Here is a 6,913-nt window from a genome sequence, read left to right as displayed (position 1 = left end):
GTTACTGTCACAATCTCTAACTTGACAGGTGTCAGAAGATATAAGAGACTGGCTGCACGTAATGTGATCTGACAGCCTCCTTGGTTTCACTGGGTTTCAGTATTGTTGCTGGTATGACCACACCTCTTGTATCAGGTGTAGCTTAGTGGTCATTACAACTCCTCTTTTTAGTCTGGCTTCACCCATCATGCTATGCAGTTTATAGCTTCAGTTTGGTATTGGAAGTGCTGGTGTGTGGTCCTCTCCTGAGTTCCTGCTCGTCCATTTACTTCAGAAGTTAAGTGTTACTTCCCTTTCATATTTGGTTGTTTCCCCTCTGTCTTATGTTACTAGGCCTCAGGGAGACGCTGGTTCTTTCATCTTGGAAGGACAGGCCGTCTCAAGCCCAGACACTCCTCCAGGGCGATTCAGGGTCTTAGGTTCCAGTGTATGAATGTTTCTACCCTCAAGGTCCGTTCATACGGATAGTGAAGGCTAGGATTAGGGTTTCCATAGGTGGTGACCTTTCTCTTTCCCTAGCTTTAGGGCCTAGTTCCTTTACCCTCCCCTCCTGTTGTCAGTGTGGTGTTCCCTCCCACATCAGTACGTGACACTGAATTTAAGGTTAAGGTTAAGGAGGTAATTTCTCTTTGTTATATAAGAAAAGACAACACACTGGCTGCAGGTGCAGCAGATTGTCTGCGGTATATTGTCAAAGTTGAGTTTATATAGACAATCTTAAGGCATAGTGAAACTGGTTTGAACTAGTTTTAACAACATATTCACAGTTTTAAAAACATATGGAAAAAGTTACAGACATTGGGGGCAATTTATCAAAAAGTGCCTGAGAACAAGATCTGTTCCAGCTGTCCTCTGTTATGCTTGTCTCCAGTTTCAGGGTGGCAATGATCTATGTCTCCAGGGCCTCTGACCTCTTTATTGTATAGACCAGGCCCCTGCACATACATCAAGTAATTACAATAAAGTATATTCTAAAAAACAAGGAGTAAATTTTAAATTTTCCCAACAATCTCCTTCTTAGTATTAGGACAAGGGATTGCATCCACATACAGAATTATTGTTTCTGGGCAGCAGATCGCTGTTTAGACCACACAATCTGCTGCCCAGAAGCCATGAGCGGTGGTGCCTGCCTGAACGTCAGGATCACCTAATGAGTAAGCCTTTTGCTCATTCATCAGATGATTGGCGGCACATTTAGATGGTCAGATTATCAGGAATGAGCGTTCACGATAATCTGGATGATTATTGGTTTGTCTAAATCCACCTTTACCCCTCTATGTGGGACACCTTTTTTCCTCCTAAGGCCTCTTTCACACGAGCATGACGGATTGGCTCCGGATACGTTCAGGGAAACTCGCACCATTTTGCAAGCAAGTTCTGAACTTGCTTGCAAAATGGTGCGAGTTTCACTAAACGCACCCTGAACGCATCTGGACCTAATCGGTCACACTCGTGTGAAGGAGGCCTAATAGTCAACAGCCTGGTTGCTAAGAAAGATATTCCACATAGTGTTTCGGTTGATGAGTTGTATGAGCAAAAATACAATTGGCCAAATGTTATGAAGACTCTTCTAATTGAATATATTAAAGTTCTGTGCCCTAAGTGTAATTAAAACTACAACCACTCCACTACTGGATAATTATATCTTGTTCAGAAAGTATTTGTCCAAAGGTATTAGAGTAGGTATGGCATTTTATTTTTTCCCATTGATGTATTGGCTTTATACATTAATAGTGAAGGTCGATAAATTTATCACTTTGGGTAAAATAATATATATGATATATGCTCTAGCCCTATAAAGTAAGGCTTAAAGGGATTCTGTCACCAGGATTAACGATATAGCGATATTTATATGTGCCCATTAGTCTCCATGCAGTGTTTAAAATAATCCCACTGTTTATGCTCTGTGTCTGTTAGATTCTTAAAAAAATAAGATTTTTGGGATACGTAAATCACCTCTGTCAGGAGCCCAAGGGGTTGCCCCACGATATGTTGGAGCCCAGCTGCGCCCATCGATCCGGAGCCCAGCACCGCCTACCACTTAATTTATTCACTCCAGTGGACACTGTAGTCTGCGCCCGTTCAAACTATTGGCACCGGCTTCGACGAGTCAACTGCGCATGCGCCAGATCCCTCTGCGCCAGATTACGGCACTGAGAAGAACCAACGTCAGGGATAGTGGAGTGAATAAATTAAGTAGTAGGCGGTGCTGGGCTCCGGATCGATGGGCGCGGCTGGGCTCCAACAGATCGTGGGACAACCCCTTGGGCTCCTGACAGAGGTGATTTACGTATCCCAAAAATCTTATTTTTTTAAGAATCTAACAGACACAGAGCATAAACAGTGGGATTATTTTAAACACTGCATGGAGACTAATGGGCACATATAAATATCGCTACATCGTTAATCCTGGTCACAGAATCCCTCTAAGAATTTTCTCAGTATGTGTGGCAGTGTCCCTGCAGTATGGCACTGCCTTGAAGGTCATGCGGAGAAGGGTGCAATTAAAACAATAAACAACTTAGCTCCCCTGACATGTTTTGCAGCGCAACCGGCGTCTTCAGGGGTTTGGAGCTAATTGTATGATAAAACTCAGCGTTTGGACTGACATGAAGAGGAGGTTTAGGTAGAGGGGGAGGACATAATGACTGAAATGTATTGCTGTGTTGGTTGGTGGTGGCACTTCTAGCCATGATAGTGATAATAGGGGCAAATATAGAAGTTAGAATTATGAGAAAAGTGGATAATGATGACAATTGTATGTTGGACAGAGCCTGGGAACTGGATTGAGGTGATGACATCAGAGGAGGAAAGGTGGTGGCGGTGATAAAGAATGGAGCCATCATATAGCCAAAGAAATCTGCCAAGGTCAGATTTGTTTCTACTGTGGTCAGCCCCGAAGCAGGTGATTCTGATACTGTTGTTGATGTCAGGTCAAAAGCTGTTAGGGCTGTTTCACACAAGCAGGTGCAGTCCGGAAATCACATTCCGTGTGTGAGTGTGATCCTCCATTCTGGACACTGCTCGTCTTGTAGGAGCGCATGGCATTATACTTATTTATAATGCTATGTGCCTCTGCATGACCTTATTGCTATAGGATCATAGTGACAGATTTATGTCAGTATAATTCTGTAGCAGTAAGGTCATGCAGAGGCACATAGCATTATAAATTAATTAAAATTCCATGCGCTCCTGCAAGACGAGCAGTGTCCAGAACGGAGGATCACGCTCACACACGGAACGTGATTTCCAGACTGCAGACATCCATAACGGAATGGGTGGGCAGGAAACAACTATGGGGGGGGGGGGGGGGGTTATCATTTCCTGTGCTCTTAAAAAGTATTATGTGCAACTTTTTAGAAAATTTTCTCTTTCTTCACCATCCTCGCCACTTTTCTAAAAGGGACTTCTGTATTGGAAATTATTTGCCAGTAAATAACTGATCTACTGTTCATTGCCTCACACTTCAGGGAACCCTACCTCAAAATTCATCTCCACTAAGGGCAGAGCGTTCGCGATGGAGCGCTCTGTATGCGCAATTGTACGGGCGTTTGCAATCATGCATACAGAGACAAGCGAACGCCCATTGTCACGCGTTCCCGCTAAAGTCTATGTACGGGAACACGCGACAAGACGCCCCAAAGAAGCTCATGTACTTCTTGGGGCGTCGGGCGTTTTACAGCGCGATCGTACGCGCTGTAAAACGCTCAGGTGAGAACCATTCCCATAGGGAATCATTGGTTCTTGCCTGTTGAGCGTTTTACAGCGCGTAGGAATGCGCTGTAAAACGCTCAGGTCTGAACCCAGCCTTAGGCATATCAGAGCTGTTGGGTCTTAGATGCGCTCTGCATGTATAAATTGCACCCACAGGGGGCTGTAACATTGATACAAGTGGACAATTAAATAAAAAAACTTGTCAGTCCTCCAGAGTGCTTTTAATGACCCCTTGAGGACATATGATATGGCATAATATATTTTAAAAAGTAAAAAATAAAATAAAAAAAGACATCAACCGAAACCATCGCCAGAGTCAACCCTTTCACATAAAACTAAAATAATTTTATATCAAAATGACTGGCACATAATAGGCAAGCAATTTTAATAATTTATATTTAACCATTTCAAGACCAGACCATTTATCCTGACCTTTTCCATTTTTTTTTCCCACTCGGTTATGTAAATAATGTTTGCACCTTTTTTCAGTGAGAGATTTCCATTTTTAAGTCAATTTAAATTTATATTTTTCTTTTATACCTGGAAAAAATGTTTTACAAACATAGTACAACTAAAATACTTTTTTAAAATGTTGTCCCCTTTCCGTTATGGTCATTTTAATATTGGGGATGTGTGGGTTATGGTTGCTGGTAGGGATGAGCGAATCGACTTCAGATGAAACGTCCGAAGTCGATTCGCATAATACTTTGTTAGAATACTGTACGGAGCGAGCGCTCTGTATAGTATTAGAATATATTGGCTCCTATGAGCCGAAGCTATTACTTCGCGAAGTATCGCGAGACTTCACATAATAACTTCATAAATCAATTTCTACTGTAAAAAAACATTTCCCGAACTCGGGTTCGGTTTCAAACTGAACCCGAGTTCGAAAATTTGTTTTTTAGAGTAGAAATAGATTTATGAACTTATTATGCAAAGTCTCGCGAGACTTCGCAAAGTAATAGCTTCGGCTCATAGGAGCCAATACATTCTAATACTGTACAGAGCGCTCGCTCCGTACAGTATTCAAACAAAGTATTATGCAAATCGACTTCGGATGTTTAATCCAAAGTCGATTCGCTCATCCCTAATTGCTGGGGTTGGGCTAGAAGTTGGGGGGGTTTTATTATTTTATTTTGTCTTTATTATTATTTTTTTTACACTTTGTGCCCTCCATAAGGTCATACAAAATGTTTGGGGCATTCAAACATTACATTTATTTTTTTTATTTTTTTGAGCGCTTTGTAAACAGCGATGGAGGAGGCAGTAAACTGCTGTCACTTAGAATGGGCTCCCTGCTCCAGCAGCCGCACGATTAGGGTTAGTAGGGTTATGGATAGTAGGGTTAGGTTTAGGATAAGCACAGGCTGCATGTATATAGTCAGTGGGTGGTCCGGAACTGGTTAAAAGAAAAGGAAAATTTTGCAGTTTTCTCCATATTTAACAAAAAAATAATAAAAATCCTATATATCATGTAAAAAGGGTCACATACATTTTTTTTGTTAACAAAATATTTAGGGTTGTTAAACCTCCATGTGCGCTAACTCACAAAAAAGTGTCTGGTCATTAAAGAGGTTTTCCAGTGAGGGCAGCATAGAAGTAGAGGTGATGTACAGTACTCACCTTATGTGGTACAGTATCAAAGTATACGCAATCCAAAGCCTTATCCTGGTCCAGTGTGGAACTTACCTTCTCATAGAAGCTGATCAGATTATGCTACTTTCACACTAGCGTTTTCAATTTTCGCTATTGAGATCCGTCATAGGATCTCAATAGCGGATGAAAACGCTTCAGTTTTGTCCCCATTCATTGTCAATGAGGACAAAATTGAATGAAACGGAATGCACCAAAATGCAGCGTTTTTCTGTCCGTGATGTGATGCGGAGCAAGACGGATCCGTCCTGACACACAATGTAAGTCAATGGGGGATGGATCCGTTTTCTATTGTGTCAGAGAAAACGGATCCGCCCCCCATTGACTTTTAATGGTGTTCATGACGGATCCGTCATGGCTATAGAAGACATAATACAACCGGATCCATAATATTTTACCCTCAACAGAGGTTAAACTTGCGGGCTGTACTGTAGTTCCCTCTTTTTACATATTTACACAGAATGTGTCACCAGTTTTATGGTGCCCTAACCAAGTGCAGCATAAACTGGTGACCAATATCATTGGCAAAATGTTGGATCACTTATTTGAATTGACCCAGTGAGTCCTCATATTCATGAGGTCCTGACATTGCCCGCCCCCGATGCTTATTGCTATTGAAAAAATATGTCAATAGAGAGCAGGGAGAGCTGGGAACTCATGAATATTTGGACTCACTGGCACGGACTCCAGCGCTGGAGCTGCGTAACACAGTTTTTAGCAAAATGGTTGGGTGAGCCAACATTTTCCTAATGTTTTCTTTCACCAGTGTATGTACTATAAAACTGGTGAAAGATTCCTTTAAGATTTTTATCCTACGCTGGATAAGGAGTTGCGGTATATTCCTCTTCTCCCTCATTGATCATATAAGTGTGAGACGCCAGGACCTAAGCTGAATAGAGCCTTTGGGATGACTGGGATCTTTAGGATACTTTTTTTTTTTTACACGGGGTATAGTATTGTAATACTCACTTCTCGGCCTTTAGGCTAAGATCAAGAAGTGTAGTATCTGTTCTTATCAGTATCCTGGTGGTTCAGTGCCGCCACCAGGATGTAGAACAGAGAACCACACGGCATCTCTAGTCTGTACGCCTTTAGCCATTTGGGCCATATGGTAGGTGACCAAGGGACTGCCAGATCGAAGCCATGGGCTGAGATGTGCTTGAAAGCCCGAGGTGCAGAAATGCCCCAGGAGTGGTGACCCCGGGGTACGAGAACTCATTGGGGGTGGGAGCCCACTGAGTGATAGCACATTTGCACGTACTTCACTTTCACACATTTTGAGCGCACACACCTCTATTCCTGGCGTAAGGAAGAGGAATTTTGTAGAATTCCGGCCAAACGTCCGGGCTGAGCTTCAGCACACATTCACTACTTATTTATTCTGTTCCACTGTGTGTTCACTTTACAGGTTTGTGTGTCACTAGGATTTTTCAGGGTTGCGGCGCCCTTATGGGTAACCCCCCTGAGGTCTAGGGTGGTGGTGTGTTGTCATAAGGTTCCTCACCCCCCTGCAAACCCCTGAGACTCTCCCTCTGGGGAGAGTCCA

At 42.7% G+C, this 6,913-nt stretch overlaps 1 pseudogene; it reads left to right on the top strand.

The window, feature by feature from the left end:
- Positions 1-6,331: 6,331 nt before the first annotated feature.
- Positions 6,332-6,446, top strand: LOC122929924 (annotated as a pseudogene).
- The last annotated feature ends 467 nt before the right edge of the window (positions 6,447-6,913 follow it).

Source organism: Bufo gargarizans, chromosome 2 (assembly GCF_014858855.1).
Source record: "Bufo gargarizans isolate SCDJY-AF-19 chromosome 2, ASM1485885v1, whole genome shotgun sequence".
In the NCBI taxonomy this organism is placed as follows: Eukaryota; Metazoa; Chordata; class Amphibia; order Anura; family Bufonidae; genus Bufo; species Bufo gargarizans.
Note: the sequence above shows the minus strand (reverse complement) of the source record. Positions and strands in the feature narration are given on the sequence as shown.